This window comes from Sceloporus undulatus, chromosome 9 (assembly GCF_019175285.1).
Source record: "Sceloporus undulatus isolate JIND9_A2432 ecotype Alabama chromosome 9, SceUnd_v1.1, whole genome shotgun sequence".
Taxonomy (NCBI): Eukaryota; Metazoa; Chordata; class Lepidosauria; order Squamata; family Phrynosomatidae; genus Sceloporus; species Sceloporus undulatus.
Genome location: NC_056530.1, coordinates 4,453,956 through 4,476,335, shown reverse-complemented (window position 1 = coordinate 4,476,335; position 22,380 = coordinate 4,453,956). Strand labels below are relative to the sequence as shown.

General features: G+C 40.4%; 1 protein-coding gene and 1 pseudogene across 3 annotated transcripts in view; both read left to right on the top strand.

Moving 5' to 3' along the window:
* Positions 1–22,380, top strand: part of FGR (FGR proto-oncogene, Src family tyrosine kinase) — a 665,433-nt gene that overhangs the window by 264,906 nt on the left and 378,147 nt on the right. The window lies entirely within an intron of this gene.
* LOC121915126 lies at positions 15,360–16,996 on the top strand (annotated as a pseudogene).

Genomic DNA, 22,380 nt, shown 5'->3' with positions numbered 1-22,380 from the left:
CAGGGTAGTGGAAGAACCAAGAATGAGGATTGCTTAATTTTGGGGCATTTGATGGAAGAATGCTCTACAAAGGGGGTTTCTTCTGGTGTAGAGACCTTATATTCTTTACTGAAAATCCTGAGTTGTGACAAACTGATTTTTGCACAGAGAATGTCAGCCCTACTCTTGGTTAGGGGTGATGGAAATGATACTCCAACAGGATTTTTGACTAAGAAAGGCTGTAATGGACAAACCTGAAAGTCAAGGAACCTGTTTCCCCTTTAGAAAGCCACTAGTTACACAGAATAGGACTGGACATCTGGAGGGCACCCAGATGGGGAAGGCTGACATTGCAGGAAATTTATGATGTGTCCTTTGCTCATGAGCTGTTAGTGCTCATTCTGACATGAAGCTCACTGCCAGTTTTGAAAGCTTATATAGCATTGTCTTCAGGACAAATGTTGTGTAATTATCTGATACTGGATTATGCTTTAACCACACAATCTGTGCTTCCATTATTGTGTGTGAATGTGCCTTCAAGTTGCCTGTTTAATTTGGATATTTGGTGCTACATTGCTCAAAGGTTTTACACTTTTTAAAAAATGTTTGTTGGTACATCCTCACTTGTTGGTTATCAAAAATTAGATGAACAGTTTACAGCCCACCATAATTTCATAAAATAGGCACATGTCTCTTAAAAGATCATTAATTGCCTTGGCCGCATAATGACACATAATGCTGAAAGCTCTTCTCCCATGGCTTCACATAAGTGTACAATTGTCTATTCCATACTTGCTTCTGAAGCAGGGAGTGTGAATAAACCAATCTTCCTGATCCTACCCACCCACCCAATCTTTGTGTTGGACTAAAAAACCATCACCTCCAGTCAGCCATAATCAGAGGCTGTAGTCCAATGCATCTACGGAGCACCAGGCTGGGGAAGGCAAGAAGAAACTAAGGATAACAGAAGTAGAGTCTGTGTGTCTGTGTCTCTTTAATGGGCAGGAGCAATGCTATGGAGATATGGGGAATCCATAATGGAGGGACCACAACTTAGTACAGGCTTTATAAGATATTTTGCTGCCTGAGGCAATGAACAAGATGTCTTTCCATGAGGGAAGAAAGGAAAAAAACTCCAAAAAGGAATCCAAAAAGGGTAGAAGGTGAGGTCATTCTGAGGAACGAAGATGATCCACGTCCTGCTAGGAGCAAGGCAGGAAACTAAACTGGACCTCCTGGGTCGCCCCTCCCATTAGGGGGCAGGGGGGTCCTTTTGTTATTTAAATCTGTCTCTGCCTTCTAGGAACTCATGGGAGGAAAACCCAATTTTCAGGAGGATTTCACCTTCTCCGCTGGGAAAGGGTTTCTCTCCCTATCCTACATCAGAAGGCAACTAGACTGGCAGTTAGGTCTTCCTTCCACAATGGTGATGGGATAATATTCTCCAACTCCCTTAAGATCAACTGGCTAGCATAGAGCACACCTGTCCAATCTGGAACACACCCTTTAGTCTCCCAATAGGAACAGGCAGGAGGTTGGTGGTACTACCAGCCTCCGCACATCACTTGGCTGGTTTGCTTAATGGTAGGACTTCCCTGGCTTCTCAAATCTTGCCTGGTCAAGCAAAGCAACTGATTGGAGGGGCCCTGGCTTTTTTCTCCTTTCTCTTTTCCCCCCATATTCAGGCTTCCTTTAAAAATTATTCCCTGCCCATTGTTTAAAATAGGATGGAAAATAATCTTATTAACTACTGCCAAGATCCTGGTCCATGCCCTAGTGATCTCACGACTTGATTACTGTAATGTCCTCCTGGCTGGGCTTCCTCTTTCTCACCTCCGTCCTTTAATCTCTGTTCAGCATTCAGCTGCACGCATTATCACTTCCACCCACTGCTGTGACTATATCTCTCTTGTGTTGGCATCCCTTCACTGGCTCCCCCTCCCTTTCCGTATTCAGTACAAGCTCCTGCTGTTGACATTTAAAGCCCTCCATGGACTGGCCCCTCCTTACTTATCAGACCTTCTTTCTCCTCACCTTCCCACCAGGGCCCTCCGTTCTGGTAGTCAAGGTCTGCTGTCTCAGCCCAGGATTTCCTCTGCCCCATCCCGGATTCACCCCTTTTCACTTGCTGCCCCTCACTCCTGGAACCTTCTTCCCCCACAAGCAAGAGCCATCACTTCTTTAACCAGCTTCAAAACAGAGTTGAAAACCATCCTGTTCAGAGTAGCCTTCCCAGGCATTGCATAATTGTCGCTTGCTATTTGTTCTTTTGTTGTCTGTTTATCAAACCATTTCCTGTATTGCTATGTGCTGTATATGCATTATCCTACTTGAGAGTATGTATTTTCCCTGGAAAATGATTAACCATCCATTAAGAACCCAAGCCCTCCCTCCAGTCCATCTGCCTTGGTCCAGGCCTTGGAGGTAAATGTCCCAAAAATTTACAAAAATAAAACGGTAAATACAGATTTTGATACCCACTATTGAACGGAAGAAAATCAGGCTGAGAAAATGTAGAAAATTTAGACAATATTTATTGGATACCGCCCTCTGAGAAAATGACAATATCACAGACCTTAGCATAGAAGAAAATTACCTACAAACTGATGAATAGAATTTAAAGATCATATCATGGACGTTAAAGGTAGAAACAGATTGAAAAAGGAAAAAAATAGTTTCATTTATTTAGAAGTTTAAAAACGGATATATTTAGTGCCTCCAAGAACACATTAAAAAAAAAAGGTGAAAAAAATCATTTTAATTAACCCCAAATTAAAGGGCACATTTATTTCAATCCTCAGAAAAAAAAAAAAAAGAAGGATGGTGTGAGATTGAAAAGCTATAGGGAAGTAACTGAAGTATTAAATGATTAAACGGCCATGTACTCGGATTATAATAAAATTGCAAGAACAAAAAAAACCCTGGTGTGTGGGGATAGTTGCTCCAAACGAGAAAAAAATAGGTACTGTTCATAAACTAAACTAAATAAAATCAAGGAAATAATTTTGACACCGCAATAATTATGGTGAACTGGAATGGGTCTAGAGCCCAACAGGACAGACTCTCTAATAAAGCAATGAAAACAAACAGGGTAAACGGCCTAAATCCTTGTGTTTGATCTAATAGACTTCTGAATGTACATGGTAGCCCGGGATACGAAATGACCGCGTTAAGAAAAACGAAAAAAAATTGTTTTTTTCCGGGATAAAACGAAACAATTAGATAGGAAAAAAAAACGGTTCCAGGTTACGGTTTTTTTTTTTTTTTTCGGCTTACGAAAAAAATGTTGGTGCGTTTCGGCGCTTTTTTTTTCGCATCGAAATCAGCGGCTTTCCACGCTAGCGGCTATGGGCTGTTTCGGGTTGCGAAGCTTTCGGGTTACGAAACGGCGCCCGCGGAACGAATTAAATTCGTAACCCGGGGTACCACTGTATGGGACATATGTAGAAGAAAGATCCATCATCCTAAGGATTAATACGTTGTACGCCTGCCCACATGACTCATGGGCCGACTAGATGTTTTCTAATTTCAACCATTTTGTCCCAAAAGTGAGAGCAAGTGATATGCTACCAAACATGTATGTCAGACCATAAACCTATTATTATAGAGATAGGTTTGGAAAGTAAGAGCTACAATTGGAGACTGAATGATATACTGTTAAATGATGAAAATATTACTTTTAGAAATTAAAAAATGAGAAATAAAAAAGTATTGTCAAAGAAATCTAAATAAAGAGTTGAGACTCACATCGTAGGGGGATGCTTATGAAGCCCGTATAACGAGGTTTAATAGATTAAAGCACAGGAGCTGACATAAAAAGGACAGAAATAGGGAAATGTCAGACTATTGGAACAGCTAAAGCACAGAACAACAAAAAAATTAAGGGGGAAAGAGCGGAGAAAGAATTCAACATCAGACGACAGATCTCTCCTCTCTCTAACAGACCCATTACCTCAAAAAAATGAAATTAAAAAGCACAGGTATTTTGAAATCAGCGAATAAACCGGGCAATTTCTGGCTCAGAGACCTGAAGAAACAACAACCCCAAAAAAGACAGATAGTGAAGATAAACAGAATGAAATAAGACAGCAGCAAGTGGAAATTAAACAAATTTTTGTCAATTATTATAATTCTTTATTGAGGCATCCCATGTGGATAAATCTAAAATAAGAAAATATTTAATGGAAAGTGTGGTTTAAGATAACGGAAGAGCAAAAACAGCAATTAATGAGATTAACTCTTCAAGAAATAGAGTATGCAATAAACAATCCAAGAGAGGCAGGCCACGGGCCTGAAGGGATTCCCTGCAGAATTCTACAAACCTTTTGTAGAAGAGTTAGAAAATCCTTTGCAGATGGGGATGAGAAGATCGTCAGGCCAGTAGGCATTTTGCCAGATTCCATGGACGAACTCAAATCGACTTTAATTCCCAGGAATAAAAAGACAAACAAAGACCGAAAAAATTATCGTCCATAGAGCTTGTTTGTTTAAATGCCGACTTCAATTTTCGCGGCAATAGTGAGCCACTAGAGTGAAAAAATATGGAAAGTCTGTATTAGGAAGATCAAGAGGGTGTCGACCTGGCAGAAAGTGAGGAGATAAATGTGAGATATCTGGTAGAATATTATAGAATATCAGAAAAAAGAAGTGATAAAAACTTGGCAGTAGTGTTAATAGACTTTGAAAGCTTTTGACCGGGTCCAATGGTCTTTTCGTAAGAGAGTTACTGTAAAAATGGATTATGGGAAGTAACGTCTTGTAACTGGATAGATCGATATATAAAAAACAGCAGACCGCCTTGAGAATTAATGGAGACAGGACGAAAAAAATAAAATTTTGCAAAGGTACCCAGACAGGCTGCCCACTCTCCCCGGCGTTTATTTATTCTTGTTTTAGAAATACTAAGGACAATTAGTAAAAATGAGAATAACTAGAAGGAATAAAAAATGAAGGTTAAAAGAAACAAACTTAAGCTTGATGCTGACCCCGAAAAACTTTTGAATACTTTACTTTAAGCCATCCAATTGACAGATCTCCAATCCGCAAACAGAATATTTGGCGCAATTGGGGAAATGTCCTGGTTTATTATTAATGAGGAAAAACATCTATTTCTCCAATGAAGTTAAATAAAAGCAGATAAAAGTTTAGTAGAGGAGATATCGAGCATAAAATAAGAAATAAAGTACGTAGGTTATTTGTTAGAGCTAAAAGAATGTGGATCTTTATAAAAACAACTATGTTAAAATTTGGCAAAATATTAAAGATGATATAACAAATGGAAGAAAACTGGGCCTGTCGTGGATGGGGAAAATAAAGCTGCAGTGAAATGAGTAATTACCTAGGTTATATTTTCCTGTTTCACAAATCCATTCCGTTATAGACAAATGGAAAGTTATTTAACCAGTGGAACAGGAATTAAGCAAATTTTATATGGAAGGGAAAAACCACGTGTGGATTTTAAAACAAGGTTAGATGAACGCGATAAGAGAGGTGTATGGGTTTACCCAGGTGCAAATGTATTCTATGCGGTTGGTGTATGGCTGATTGAATGGTTTTAAACTGGAAACATGGAAGTATTAATTTGGAATCTGAAAGATTTAGGGTCTACATATGGTTTACAAACGCATATCTCTTTTACGAAAGTCAAAGTCAATAAGACTTTTTGAATAATCATTGTGTACGAATCTCTAGTCAGAATTTGATTAAACTCAGACCACTTAATTTATAAAAAACCCCGTATTGGTATAGTTCAACGAAGCTTTTCCAGAGAATGATAATATACTCCACAAAAAGATGGATGCACTTACAAAGATTTTGATTAAATCTGACGGTTCGAATAATATTCCTAATTAAATTAAATCGCAAGAAGACGCTCGGTGGATACCGGCTTTCTTTGCATTGTTTTTCTATACAGACAAATCAGGGAGAGATTTATCTATCTTAGACATAAAAAAATAGGAAGAGAGTGACTGCATTGGATTTTGACAAAAGCATTTTTGATAATATACTAAGAAGATTTCACTGTTTCTATAAATTTTTTTTGGAAAATGGAAATGGTTATGAAGAAACTAGTAAGCCTACAATTGATTAAAGGGGCCTCAAGACTTAATACAGTTAGACCCCTAGACAATGGAAAAAAATTGGAAATCTCGAGACTGACATACCATATGTTATAGACATTGGGAGAATTAAAATACAAAATAAAATGCAAACAGATTGTATCTGACTACTACGACTCCATTGATCTCTAAATGCATAAGGGTAAGAATCCCAACTTGCTGAAGTAGTGGGAAAGCAAGGGTTCATGTGTTTCACAATCTATGTGGTGGAATTGCGAACTAGCAAAAAATAGTGGAATAAATCCCCGTGGACGGTTTCAACTATACTAAAATGTAAATTTGATTGTAAACCCAAAATGTTATTTACTAAATATCATGAGAAGATACAGTTGAGAATAATTTTGGTGTAATTTTAGAATTTACAGGATATCGGCAGCACGCATAGTCTACGCTAACCATTGGAAAAAAGAAACTCTTCACGTGGAAGACTGCTTCAAAATTAAATGATGTATTTTTTGGAGATGGATAAACTCACCTGTGTAATCCGAGATCAAGATTGGAACACTAGGGAAAAAAAAACTGGATTCCTTTAATAGAATTTATTAAGAGGGAAATAAAATTGTATAATTTATTTCCTGAAGAATTGGGAAACTAGTTAGAATTATATTGATTATCTTGCAAAGCTAAAAAATATATCTGAAGGAAAATGCATTTAAGACAACGGATAAGATAATAATCGCGAAATAGAAATTTAATTGTACTACTAAGGTAATTAATGATTTGGAACAACTAAACTTAGCACACCAAATGAGCCTTTCAATGCAGGAGACCAATTTTTATTGTTTGTTTTTGGTATATTTCTTTGTTTTGTATTGTAATGTATATATTGTAAATAGGTGTTTTTTATATATCGTTGTGATTTTTCATAATAAAAAAAAAGAGAAGGTAAGGTATGCACTTAGGGAGGAAAAAATGAAATGCCGCAGATATAGGCAATTGGGGGGGGGGGGTGTTTGACACCTGGATGAATGAAAACTACGTGTGAAAGGGGAATCTAGGAGTCAAGTAGACCATAAGTTGACATGAGTCCAACAGAGCGTGCAGCAGCTAACAAGGCCATGCGATTTTAGGCTGCATTAATAAAGTAATAGTGTCTAGTCAAGGAAGTAAATAGTGCCACACTATTCTGCTTGGTCAGGCCCCACCTTGGAATCTGTGTCCAGTTCGGGGCACCACAAGTCAAAAAGGACATTGGAGAAAACTGGAGCGTGTCCAAGAGGGCGACTAAAAGATGAAGGGTCTGGAAACCAATGCCCTATGAGGAACGCTTAGGGAGTTGGGGATGTTTAGCCTGCATAATATAAGTCTAGATTTGATATGATGCCCTATTTAATATTATTGAAGGGATGTCATGTTGAGGAGGAGCAGCTTGTTTTCTGCTGCTCCAGAGACTAGAACGGGAACGTGGAATGCCAAGCCTCCAGGAAAAAGATTCCACCTCAACTTAGGAGGAACTCCTGACAATAAGGGCTGTTCGACAGTGGAACAAACTCCTCGGAGTGTAGTGGAGTCTCCTTACTTGGAGGGTCTTTAAGCAGAGCTGGATGGCCATCTGTCAGGGAATGCTTTGATTGTGATTTCCTGCATGGCAAGGGGTTGGACTGGATGGACATTGTGTCTCTTCCAACTCTAACGATTCTATGATTCCTATGAAATAAAATTTCCCCAAAGCAATATAGGTATTGTTCTGAGCTATTCTATGTAAAGTAGTGTCAGGGGCTTAGTCCTGAATTAAGACCCATTTGCTTTGAAAGTGTGAGAAGCGTTTAGTGTAGTAGTTTGAGTACTGGGACTAGGACTACCAGGAGACTGGTGTTGAATCTCTGTCATACTCTCTGCCTCGAGGAAGGCAATGTTTACGAAGAAAAACCACTATGAGAACGTTTGTCCTGAGGGTCACCATATGTTTGGAAATGACCTGAAGGCCCCAGAGGAGGTGAGTTTGGAAAAGATCTGCCTGATGGCTGTGAATGGAGCTGCTATGAACTGGGTTTGTTTGATATAGATCAACATCTGATAGCTTTTGTACTTGTATTGGGGGCTTATATATAAATATGATGGCCCCAATGCAGTATGATAAAGCTATGCAGATGTTTGTGTTATCTTATATCAGTGGGTAGGGCAACTGCGGGCCCGCGGGCTCGGATGCGGCCCGGCGAGGCCTTGGGACCTGGCCGCCGCCCGGTCTGCCGTCCAAGTGCTGCGAGGGCTCTTTGTGGGGGGGGGCAATTTGTCTATAGTGCCTCAGAATCATGCTTTATATTAACAGTTTTTTAAAATCAGCAATTTTTTTGGTGTCTCCACTTTTTTTAAAAGTGTCCACCATTGTGAAATGTTTGTCCTACATTTGTCCCGGTTTATTTATTCATTTAAATTTTTTTTAATATTTATTATGATTTATTTTTGTGGCTGAGGGATAGCGAACCCGGCCCCGGCTCAAACGGGTTGCCTACCTGGATGCTATATCAACAAACCAGTATAGCAGTGTCTATTTAGTTTATATGCTGCCTTTCTCCAAAGTGGGACCCAAGGCAGTATCCAGAAATAACAATTATACATTTACAATAAAAGTGTTAAGCATATACAAATTTTGCCATGGAACAGTATAACATCAGTTAAAGCCCAGTGCCAAGTCTGTCCAAGTTGGGCTTCCCCTTTCCTATGTATAACATCCTAATAACGCTGATGGGTCGTTTCTCACCCAAGGATGTCCATACTTTCACCCTTTTTGATCGCTCATCTGCTGGGGTTGGATTCAATCAAATAGCTTGATTCCTCATAGTTGATTTATCATTTCCATTTTTCTGTGGGCCAGTGGAAATGGCCTGCAAGGGCTGGGTGAAGAATTAGTTCTTGGCAGTAGTTTTGGGTTTCCATTTTTTTGGGACTCATCAAAATTTATTTTTCTTTTGCTTGGCTCATGCTACCTTGAGGTGAGCTATTGGATGTCCAAGCTGTGAAGTGCTTCTACATGTGCTAATGTGCACATTGGCTCTAGTGGGTTAAGTTCACCAGCAGTAAAACAGGTTGTTACAGCAGGTTCCTATCTTGCCTAGATGTCATAGAGGACATGAAGGTAACAGATGGCCTGTTGAATTATGTATGATGAAGAAGCTGACTTATACTGGAGGGCTGTTTGCATTCTCACAAAGCCGTGTTTATATAAGGTTTGTCTGTCCCTGGACTCCTTCCACCCCATTACATCTGAGAAAGTAGATGGAAATCTACAAATGCTTCTGTACCAGCTTCTTTCTTTTCAGTAGGTCTCAAAGGTGCTACGAAGATCCCTTTGCACAGGGTACAAGGTAATGGCACTTTAAAAATAGTTCGCTTGTGGTTCTGTCTGATTGTAGCTGTCTTTATGTTGTTGTGTTATGGTTATTGAAATAAGTTTTTTAAAATTTTTTCAAAGATTTCTTGTAACAGGATGTGCAGGATCAGAAGTGTGAACATTGAACAGTCTGTTGCTATCTAAGTCGTGGGAAATGACGTAGAGGGCTTTCTTTTTTTGAAGGGATCTCTTTCCGCATAGGTTCAAACTTCTGCTACTTCACTTTTAAAGCCCTGCATTGGTGGCCCTCTTTTGATTGTAACGATCTTCGTCGTCTCCTCTATATTCCCTATCGGACTCTCTGCTCTTGGTAGCAAAGTCTGCCGTTCCCCCCTAGGATTTCTCTGGCCCCATCCGGATCGTCCCTTTCGTCTTGCTGCCCTCTATTCCTGGAACCTTCTTTCTCTCTGCATGCACGGCTCAGTCACGTCCCTAACAGCTTTTAAGGCTGAGCTGAAAACCATTTGTGTTGGGATGGGAAGCTTGTTCTCAGGGAATTTGGTGATTGTCATTGGCTGTCTGATGAACATTGTGATGTGATGTGTTAGGTGTTGTTTTATATTTGATGTTTTTAATCTGTTTTTCTTTTTCTAGATGTAATTTTATTATTTCCTCTTTTATTGTTGTTATCTGTAGAATGTACGCCTTGGGCAGGCTTTTTATATATCTTTAAGTTTTCTGACTTTGTACAGCGCTGTGTATAATTACAGCGCTTTAGAATAAAGGTTTGTAATATATAATATATAATTAATAATAATGAATAATATAATTGAGCATATTTCAGAGAGACATCTGTCTGTGTGGTCTAATTGGCAGTGTCCGAATAATGCAGTTTTGACACCACTTGAACTGTTCGTGGCTCATGTGCGCTTGGAATTTCTGGGGATTTGTTTGTTTTTTTGAGATATTCAGCCTCCTTGTCATAGAAATCTGTGTTGCCACAAGGAACTGACAATGCCAGGGTTTCCCCAGCATTAAACACAGCAGTAATAGTTGTCAAAAGTGTTTATTTCTGCAGTTGGCAGATTATATAAACTCCTTTCCTTTTATGGGATTTTAATCCCCCTCTCTTTTTCCTAGTTCTGCGCAGAGACCACTTCTTGATTTGAATATTTTTTCAGCCCATCCATTCTTGTAGATCTGTTGTTTTGTTTGCTTTTAAGAATCTTTTTTTCTGCGAGAAATGGTCTTTACATAACGTGCGACGTTCAAGAGGTGTGTGGTGGGATTGACAGGTGGGAAGCGCTTTTGAAAGACTGTAATGTTCACATTTCCATCAACGCCGGAGACCTCTGATCATTATTTTTGTTATTTATGTATTCATGACATTTTCTTATGCTGCGTTTCTTCCAGCGAGTTCAAGGCTTATTGCATGGTATCAAAATGCTTTGTACATTGTGTAAGAAAATTGTGAGGGACATCAAAAAATAGTGAGTGTGTTGCCATCCAGTTGGATTAGAGAGAAAAACCTGGGAGATGCAGTACCGTAGAAGCAAACAATCAATCGCCTGGAATTGTGTTAAGTTTTGCATTTACATTTCATGGAGAACTATTGAAGTCTGGCAATTGAGTCAGGATATTGTCAATCTGCCTCTCCACTGCAAAACTGATTAAGGTTGAGTCTTTTCCCTTTCCAGATTTGTCAATAATAAGTTTCTAAACCCAAACTTTTTTTCATGGGTGGCTAAGCTAGCGACAGTGCCGTTTACTTTTGTGGTAGCAAGTTTGTTTTCTGCAAAAAAAAATGTAAAAACATTATGTATTAAAATTACCTTCAGGCAACATGTATAAGGTTTATGGTTGTTGTGTGCCTTCATGTCATTTTCCTGATTTATGGCGACCCTAAGGCAAAACTATGAATAATGAATTTTGGTGTTTAGACTTTGGTCCATTCTCCAAGATTTCTCAGTTGTGCATGTATATGCAAATACAGGTATTCAAAAAAAAATTTTTTTTTTAAGAGTCCCCAAATCCAACACCTTTGGCCCCAAGCTTTTGGGATTAATGGGAGAATTAACTTGCGTTTGTTGCTAGTGGTGCAGGCTATTGATGAGGCTGTATGGTTGAATCTGTCAAGACTGAATTTTAATGTGTCTGGACAATGACTGGCTAGGGACAGGGGTGAAAAAGCTTTGGCCTGCAAATGCTTTGAACTGCACTTTTCACAATCCCTTACTGTGGCCATTGTAGGTGAAGCATCAGAGAGTGGTAATTCTAAATATCTGGAAGAGCAAGGGTTCCCCACAAACCAGTATGGCTGTTGGTGGAAGCATTCTAGTTATGTAATAAGGAATATGCAGCTGTTCTGAGTCAGGGTTCTTTGCAATTGTTTTGCAATTTCAAAAATAAAATATTGATGATTCAAAGCTTGCACATAATAATCTCCTCCAGTCAACTAGAACTGGTAATAGGTAAGGGATGTCTGACATCCAGCGAGGATGTTTGGTGCAAGAGAGGCTTAAACCATTCTTGTGGCTTGTGTGCTTATAAGGACTTCTCCAATAGCAGGCTGGGTAGGTATGCGTCGTTGCGAATCAAATCTGTGGGCTAGATTTATTTATTTTTTACTGGGAAACCACAAACCTCCAGCTGACTCAATGGAGGTTTGTATTAAAAAGTGAGTCCACTAATTTTGTTCTTGAATTCAGTCTTGTAGTGGTTTTTTGATTGTTCAGTCTCACAAAATCAGTATGGTTACCCTCAACTGTTCTTTTTATCTGTGAAGTCGAGGCTTTCTGGCCAGCATCCATGTTTTGTTTGTGGGTTTTGGGGGGCGGTATGCGGCATGTTCTTAGAAGAGTTTAGTCTGACGGTTTCGCAGCTCTGTGGGGCTGGGCTCTTCAGAGAAGTGAGTGGGTGATACACACACACACACCAATCTATATTATATATAGGGAGAGAGAGAGCCCACTTTCTTTCATGGCCAGATTCTCTGGAATGATGTACCACTGTGGTAACCTGTAGGGAGGGTGGTTTTCCATGTGTATCTGTTGTATTTATCTGGTGCCTTGCCTTCTCAACAGACAATTACACAGACTTCATTGGGAAATCACTCCTCCCAACCTAGGGGTCACACAGTATGTTTTTTGGTTTGTTAGGATCGTCTTGTGATGAGAGAAGCCAATGGCGTTTGGCGAAGCTTGCACAAGTTTATTGTGGCAGTTGTGGTTGGCCATAAAGGGCATCACTGATGGTTTTTGTTGTTTTTGTTTGGCATTCCTGTCGTTCGTGGGCTTCAAAGGTGCTACAAGATCTCTCTAGTTTCTGATTCTTCCAGACTGAAATGGGCTCTCTCTGGATTTGTTGAGGCTGTTGTTGTTAGGAACAGGTTGTGACTAGGAAGCCGCGTTTGCTGAAAGCAGCAGGTGAAGGGTGGTTACACTGCGTTTTTAAGGCATGAATGTCATTTTATACTGGCTTTATTTGCTGTTGTTAGTTATTTTTAATATGTTTTCTTGTAATTTTTTAACATGTTTTTTATTGTGAGCCGCTTGGGGGGGGGCCCTCGCCTTGGGAGGAAAGGCAGCATTAGGAGTCAAGCGAATTAAAATAAGACCTTGCTCCAAAAAACCTTCCGTGTCCCTCCCTGTACAAATTTTGCTGGCGGCGCGCTCCTGCTCGCCTCAGGCTACGAAAAATAGGAACACTCCTCTTGAGTCAGAGGAAGATATGAAGGCATGAAATATTGGGGAGAATGCGGGGGGCATTTTATTTATGTATTTTTTAGGCGAGGGGGCGGGGCTAGGTCGTTTTTAATTGTGGTCCCTGCTGCGTCCTGGTTGATTTTCGGGGTGTTCAGTGAGGCTTCTCTCTCGCCTATGTCTTGAAGGTGAATATGTCTAACGCCCCTTCCTATAAACTACCACCCCCAAAATGCAACGGAAGGCAGAGACTGGCGTTTATAAAGCGACGTTTTTAGCTGTAATAAGCCATAGTCCTAGGGAGGATGTGAATGGGAGGGCTCCGTCGTCTCTGGACGTCAGAAGGCGAGGGCGCCCTCATTTAGGTGTGGGAAATGTGGAAGGGGGAACACGAGATGCGCATTTGTTTCTTCGGGCAGATAATGATGGCGCCATGATACGTTGGGGGGGCAATGCGCATGCTGCGTTGGTTTGTGTTGTTTGTGGAGTGAGGTAGGTAGGAGTTAGAGTGGTGTCGGTTGAGGGTCGTTTTCCTCTCGTGTCTGTGCCATTTCGCTCGCACAGGACTGGCTTCTGGAGAACCGAAGGTGCGGTTCCTTTGTGCGCTTTGGACCCGGAGTGGGTGTACTTTCTCTAAATGTCCTCTGCCTCCCTTCTTCAGTCCTTCTCAGTTCAAGCAGGTGCTCCGCCTTGAGTTCCTAAATACTGCAGGGCGGAATAATCCCAGTTTGAGAGCGCGTTTTAATTCTTTGGCTAATGCTAGGGAATTCTGTGGAATTGTGTTTTGTGAGACATTTACCGTGCTTGTCAGAGAGCTTTGGTGCCACAATAGACTACAGTTCCCAGGATTCCGTGCATCAGGCAGAGTAATAAAGAGGTCGTCAGAGTTGGATGTTATTTCCACGTGTGTTATGGACCCAGAGGCAAGTCGAGAGTGGCTTGCTTTTTTTGCCTTGTTTTCATTTTCTACACATTTACATGTTTCTGGGAGTCATTTCAGAGGCCGCAGGGCTAGGGTGGGTGTTAGCCCATGATGGGGGCTGCAGGGTCCAGTGACACTGGGAGGATGCGTGTTCATCCACTCTTCGATGTTGGACCTGAAGTATATGTCCGTGAAGGTGGCTGTTGTTGTGTCCGTTTGCCTTCAAGGCTATCTCCAACTTAATAATAATGAAAATTTATTCCATTCCCGCCTCTCCGTTGGAGTGAGTGGTTCACAGTATAGCTGGTAAAATCCTTATCCTGCTCCCACACAACGTTTAAAAAATTCCCAAATAACAATAACAACAATAAAGGAACATCAATACGTAAACGATAGGAATGACAGCAAGACGATGGAATCCTGGATATTCTACATGGGCCCATATAAAGCCAAGCCCACTCTCAACGGTTTTCCCAATGCCCTCCGCTGAGGCGGAGAGTGGGGGACTTGCCCAAGGCCACCCAGTGCGTTTCCCCTAGCTGAGGGCGAGATTCAAACCCTGCTCCCAGGTTGTAGGCGATTGCTCAAACACATAACGGCTGGCTCTGAAGGCACATACTATGCAAAGATGTTGGGGCCAATTAGCTTACTAAACCCCTTCGGAGTGCCTTAAGTGCACTGATAAGTAGGAACTGCTATTGCTGCTAAAATCTACATGTGATATACATGCTTAAGGTAAGCATGAATAGTGTGAAGCTCCTTCCCTGTAGTCAGTGGGACTTTTGAGTAAGTGTATCTAAGGTTTGTGGCAGACTATGGTGCCCCTCGTGTAGTTCTGTGTATTTTAATGCGGATTTTAAACCTGAACACTCTAGTGATCGTGTATACATTCAAATATCCTGGGTAGATCCATAGAATTGGTGTAGGAGCACATGTGTGGATTTGGCATCAGAAAACTCTGTCACTATGAGAGTTGTCATGTGATGTGCTTTTCTGTTGTTTCTTGAAGTCTCCATACCTGATTAATAGGACTACTTTTCCTGGTTGAAAGGGATACTAATACACGCACTAGATTATAGTGGGGGGGAAATCTTCCCACTAACTAATGCAAGCATTTCAGTAACATATTCCTAGTAACAAAGCGAGTGTGGAGTTGATGTACTAGGACTTGTAATGCTTGGGAGGGCTGGAGGAGAGAAGCAAAGCGAGGGTGTCGTTTGGTGATATCACTGATATACTTTTCTCTAAAAGGACTTAAACGTAATTATTACATCACTAATGATAAAGATTCTAAGTAACAATTTTTTCAAAGTAAAAATGCACTGTTTCTTTTATCCTTCTTTCTTTTGTGTAGGGAAGACAGTACCATGGAGGGCCCTCCTGTCACAATGATGCCAGTCACTGGTGGTACCATTAACATGATGGAATATTTACTTCAAGGTAAGTACCAGTAAGGATTGTCCTGGTTCCCGTCTCCTTCATGCAGTATGGCATTTTGTTAGAAGGCATTTCCATAACGCAGATGCACTCTTTTTTATGGCAAAGGACTGTAAAAAAGACAGGTCACACTAGACTGTGAGCTGGCAATTGTTGGTGTTTTTGCACATCATGAGAACAGCAAGCCTAGGTGGGCTAATCAGTGTCTGAAACTACCAAAAGAGGGCTTTCACATCTGGACCACCAAGACAGCCAAGTTAAGAAAAACGAGGATGTCTGTTTTGGTAATAGCCTCATACTTCTGGACAACTTGAATCAGGAATTCATCAGGGCCCTTTGTAAATCTTTTTAAAAGCTTTGAGCCGTTCTGTTCATCTTTTAATTAAAACTTGGGCTGTTGTTCCTACTTTAATCATAACTTAATTAGATAAGTAATTGCATTGGGTTATACGGTAGCTTTTATTGTTTCTTTTCTCTTGTGTAACTTGGGATCCTGGCTCTTAGAGGTGTATTGTGTAATGGCAATGTTGAAGAACGCAAGTTTCCTTCAAGTGTATAACCCCTAATTCCAAGAGAAAATCATGGTTTTTAATCTTGGTTTAAAAATCTGCTGAAGTTTTTTATGATGACAGCTTGGCAAGGCACAATTCTATATGAGAATCATTAATTGAGCATGATAACATAACAATAAAGCACAACAAACGAATCAAATATTTAAGGAAGAGAAAAACACTGCCAAAGACCACTGTCAAAGAAACACTGCTTAAGAAGAAAATGGAAATATTTCTGTTAAGCTATCCCCTTCTTTCTAAAATCACGCGTCCCAGGATTGGGGTTTTTTGGAGATGTGCCAGGAGGCGTTTGTGCCATTTTTCAGCATTGCAGCGGTTTTTTTTAAAACAAAAAAAATCTAGCAGATGTGTTTAGGACGGGGGATTCTCTGCTTTGGCTAATGGGGACGATTATTGATTCAAATGGTGTTTTGTAACTTGTCTTCCTTTCTTGCAAAGGGAGTGGGTTTGGACCAGAGCTTGGAGAGTTTTCCTCCATCGACTCCGTGGGGCCTATGTGACAAACATGGAGCCTGAACCTTTTTTGGATTCATGAGATGGTGTTCCTCCTGAAGGGCCAGCAGGCCAGCCCATTTGTCCTCCGACACGGCGCTCCATGGACAAACCTGGGCACGCCTTGGCATTTGCGGTATCTTGGCATGCCAGAAATGGGAGGAAAAAACCGTCATTGCATCTTGGTACGCAACTTGTGTTGATAGTTGATTGCCTTCTGAGAACTTGACAGACTTCCTGGTGGGAGATGGGGTTTCGTATGGACCATGAATTTGTTGCCAAGGGGCATGTATTCCGCAGGCATTATGAGATTGTGGTATTACAAGATCTCGCATCTTTATCCCAGGAAATTTCCTGACAACATTGAGCCCTTGTCTCTTTCCTACCTTGTGGAGCTCAGCATTGTGCACCAGCAGACAAGACATGGTTTCTGATGACTGGGAGTTTTTGCTGAGCAGCTCAAGCCTTTAGTTCACTTAGAAAAAATTGATCCTAAAGGTTGATTGTGAGTGGTTAACTGCACCCTAAGCCTAGATTCATTTTGTTCTGAGACAGAAGAGTTATGAAAGCTTTGGTCGTGGTCAGACAGGCTTATTTGGTTCATATTTCCTTACAGAGGCAAAATTAGCCTGGTCTGATTGGCCTCGATGCGGATTCACAGACGATGATTTTCTAGTGATCCAAATTAGAAGGTTGATCAGCACTGTTAGCAATATTGGATTCTGTATTTTATATCAGAATTTTGGTCAGATTTTTCAGTACCAGATATAGCAGACCATTTTGTTTCTTCCCATTTTCAGAATCAGGCACAGTGGTTCATATAACTCAAACTATTTTGTGGTTGAACCATTTCTTGGAAGTTTATTTTGTATGCAGAAGGCATATTAAATTTGGCATTGTTAAGGAAAAGTTATTTGAATATTTGTTGTGTCTGTTCTTTTTCTTTCTTTTCTTTCTTTCTTTTGAGGTAAAATGCAGGACAAAGGATCAATCCCAGAGTGGGCTGGCTTGGGTTGTTCCGTGTGGTTTTCCTTTTTTCCCCACCTTTTCAGAAAGTTGATGTGATCCACTAATATAATAATTTGCAAATCGGGGTATTTTAGGATTAGTTAACATTTGTTAAGACAGAACTGAGAAACCTTGGGGCCCTCTGATATGAACTGCAACTCCCATCGTCACTTACACTGACCGGTCTGGGCAATTGTGTTGGAGTTCATATCCATTGAACACCCTGTTACTCTCTGATTTTGGAATAAGCAACATCAGGGCCTTGATAGTAGCTGAACAGTGTATCACAAGGAAATACTAAGGATAACCAGGTTAGAGCAAGAAAAGAATCTTGCCTGAAGCCCCGAAAGCCTCTTCTAGTCCGGCTGTGGCAGTACTGGGCTAGACAAATCTGTGGTTCGAGTAAGTAAAAAACACTTTCTGTGCACTTATGTCCAATCTGAGGGGCCGCAGGTTTCTCAGCCCTGTGTCTAAAATAGTTAACCTGGTCTCCTTTCTGAATTGTAGCATGTGGTTGAGGTGACTAAGAAAGACAGCAGAATTTAGGGGCCACAAGAAGATGGTATTTATTTCAAAACTTACCAATTACAACAAATAAATCCCTTTTAAAACATGGGAATAGGACATTAAAACTTTATTTGGAATAATAGAAAACCGGAATAGGATTGAAACTTCTTGACACAATTGAAGAGGAGGGGTGGGCATACAATCCAAACTATATTATCAAGCGTCGGTAATGAGTTGTATTAGTGACTGGATGGACTTAAGAAAAACAAGATACTTAATCTGGAAAGTGCAGCTCTAATATTTGGGTCTCCATGGATTTTACTGTACAGAAAACTAAAGCTGATCGAGAAGTTACAATCATTATTTAGAAAATCACGGTTAATGTTGGCAGAAACTCAAAGACAATTGTTTTACAGAAATACCATTATGGACATCCATTAATGAGGCACCTTTAAAAATGAAAAATTGTCATGTGAAAATGGCCTATGTATGAAGATATCACAAAAATGGAAGATGGACAAAGAAAATTAAAAGCTGAATTAGAATTAAATAACGAAGGATTTTAAATGTAGTTGGTGTTCGATACAGAAGAATAAAAAAGATTTCTGATGGACCAGTAAACAAAGGAAGTTGGAAAACAGAGGGTGAAATGGAAAAAATAATTAGAGAAAAGGAAAGTCATGAATTTTCAGATTATCAAAATTTACTTCAACGCGATTTAGAACAAGAGTGATAAAAAAATGTATGGATTGATTGGGCTGAAGGATATGGGACAGAATATTTGCTCTATTGCAATGGGGAAAAATTGGAAAAAGCGAATGAAATATACACTACTTATGGTTTAAGAGAAAAATATAAAATGCAATACAGATGGCACCTGACACCACAGATATTGGCTCAAAATAGTATGTAATGTAAAATAATTGGTTGGAAATGTGTAAACAGAAGTTGGCTCTTATTCCACTGTTTGGTGGACATGTAAAAAACAGAGAGTTTTGGACAAGTCATAAAAACAATGAGGAAATATTACAAATCGAATATATTAATGACCCAAGCTATATCTTTGAGTATGTTAGAACAAGAACAATTGGAACGTAATATGGTAAATTAATATTTTATAGGGTGTTAGCCACTAGGATGTATACGCAAGTATGTGTGGAAAGATAGTGGAAATTCCAATTTAATGGTTGCTGAATTGTATGAATATAAGGAACTGGATAATTTAACAATGTTTATGAAAGGGAAGTCAATCAGACTTTTGTTAAATATGGGAGCCGTTGGTCAATTACATGAAGGAGAAAGAAGGAAAATATGCAGTAATTTTATTGAAAATAGAAATGCATCATAAAGGATTGATTAGGCCTGTTACGACAGGCCAAAATAAAGCTGCTTCGAGTCACTTGTGAGGTATGGTATTTCATGATGCATGAGTCCTGGTCCAAAAGCCACACCAAAGCTGCACTCCGTCCTTAGGACAGAGGAGCGTGGCTTTGGTGTGGCTTTTGGGACTCTTAGGACGCATGGCATCATTGAATACCATACCTCCAAAGTGTTCGAGCGCTGTTATTTTGGCCTGTCTGTAACAGGCCATGAGAATTTAAATATGGTGCAGTCAGTTATAACACTTCACAGATGGGTAGTTTGAAGTTAAATATATATTTTAAGGCTTGTAAGACAATGTGAGCGGACATTATCTGCTGAGGGAAAGAAAATCAGAGATAAGCCAGCTGGAATGATAAAGGTATTAAACAACTGAAGAGATAAGTAAGGAAGTATGATGAAATTTGATTGTAAGCTACACAAGTTTAAGAAAAATAATAATAATAATAAATGAATAATAATTAATAATAAAATAATAATGAGTTTATTCTTATATACCGCTTCCTTATACAAGATCATAGCGGTGTCAGTTAAAAACAACATTAAAACAAGAGAAAAAACGATAAAAATCAATATCAACATCTAAGAGCATATAAAAACTCAATTCCCGCAAAATACCAATCAAATAAAAACAAATAATCCAACTCAAAACTCATTGGAGGAAGCTTGGCAGAAAGAGAAAGTTTTTAGCGTCCTCTTAAATCCTCAAGGGAGGTGTGACGGTGCGGAGCTCGACGGGCGGGTATTCCATAGTTTAGGGGCTGGAGATAGAAAATGCCCTCTGTGTTGCACTATAATGTGCATACTGGAATAGACAGAGAGATGTTTCCTGCCCAACCTGAGAGTGCGGGGGCGGATTGTACGGGGAGAGGCGGTCCTCCAAGTACCCCTGGGCCCAAGCCATTTAGGGTTTTTATAGGTAATAACCAACACCTGTATTGCGCTCGGTACGAATGGAACGGTAGCGAAAAGAAAATGAAGCTTTATATGTCGTTGTGAAACATGTATGAAATTGATTTTTTTTAATGAAACTCATAATAAATATATTGCAAAAAAATATTTGGGCCACATATGCTAATTCGGTCTTTTTTCCACTGTGGACCATGGAATGCTGATACTTAGGCGCTTTACAAACGACCATAAGGGACGTCCTAATTTTAAAAGGGGGCGTCACTTCTTGAGCCCGCCAAGCCTAATACGTCCTGAGGACGTACAAGATGGCGGCGCCCCATCTATATGGGGGCCGCCATGATGGCGTCCAGAATGGCGCCGCACTCCAAACAGGTGGCGTGGATGTGATGCCATTGCACACCGCACGAGGGCGCTTAGAGCGTCCTTTTGCAGCGCAAGAAGGAGCTCCGTTTCGGCGCTCCTTGGCTTTGCGTCCCTGGGCACAGCCTTCAGATGGCTGTGCCAGCAACGCGGAGGGAAAAGGGGCCAAGTGTTTTTCCTCTCCCCACCGCCGCGGGATGTCTGGGGCTTGAAGCCCCAAGGACACCCTTTCAGGCTGGAGGGAAGGGGCTTTTGCCGCTTCCTGGCGGCCCGGAAAGCGGCGGATCAGGGCCCAGTGGCTGCCGCTCTGGCCACTGAGGCCCCGATACACCGGGGAAAGGGGCGGGTACAGGCTTGACTCCTGCTGTGTTTTTCTTTAAGGTGATGATCCACACTATGGACTGTGGCTAGTTGTGCTTAATTCTTTCACAATAACAGAATGGTGACTTGCCTACAGCATCCTTGTGTACACACAGAGAACTATGGCTATTCTTTTTGTGTACATAATTGGTGTTAAGACTCATCCTCTCTGAGCTGGATCTTGTTCAGAACTGGCCATAATGTTCCACTAATAGTTTCCATGGTATGGTAAGTGATCATGTAATTACAGCTACCTGGATGGTGAGTAGGTTAATAAAGTCATGATGCCAAAAATAATTAAAATTCTCTTTGTTATAGGTATTACAAAACAGGATAGAAGGCTGCTTTTTCTAATGCTTCTGTCACTGGAATTATTGTTTATACTTCGCCTCTTGCAGAGATGTGAGGGGTGTCTTTCAAAAAAGTTAACATACAAGCACAAATTCCTGGATATTTGCAGATGCTAAGTGCGGATGTCTTCTATTAGATTATATCCTTTGAAGTGATTTGACAGATGGACAGTGTAATGGATTCTCTGTGCCCATACAATCAGCCAAAGACTTATACTGCCAAGGTTAAAAAGATAAACATGATCTATACGAGTGGTTTTGAGATCTCATGGCTGTATCTGCATTTGAATGTTTATCCTATGGTCTAGACTGGCATACATTCACCTGTATGCGTAATCATGTTCATGTTGTCTTCACTGGAATCATTGTGAGATGGCCTTGTTCCTTCCGTATTTTCTTCCTGTCCTCTTTATTCTTACTTTTTTTTTTTTTTTTTTTTTTTTTTTTTTTTTTTTTTTTTTTTGGTAAGGGAACTTAAACTGTGAATAATGAAAGGGGAATTTAAATGCTGCTGGTGTAGGAGGAAGAGAGATGAAAAATCAGGTGGGTGGGATGGGGGAATCTGATGTATAAAGTATTGGTGGTTTGTGCCTCCCTATCAAAGGGGCACTGAACCAAGTCTGGTTTATTTCAAAATGTAAAGAACCTACCAAAGTACTCAAGCGTTTTTGGGACACGGTTCAGCACCTTGGGACAGCACCTTTAAATTCAGATGAAACTTGGAGGGGATTCTCTGCTCCCACTAATATCGAAGCCACCAGTCTGAATTGATCCATGGCCTTTCCCCACCCCTAACATCCTACTGATAAGGAATTATAAATAAGGAATTAAAATTATTTATTATATTATTAACCTTTATTATGAAGCACTGTAAATTTACACAGCGCTGTAACATACAATCTTTTGTTAGCGGTTCCCTGCCCTCAGGCTTACAACTAAAAAGACGACACAGAAGGAGAAGGGAGTGGGGAGAGAAAGGGTAAGAGGTCCAGCAGTTCCTCTCTACCTCC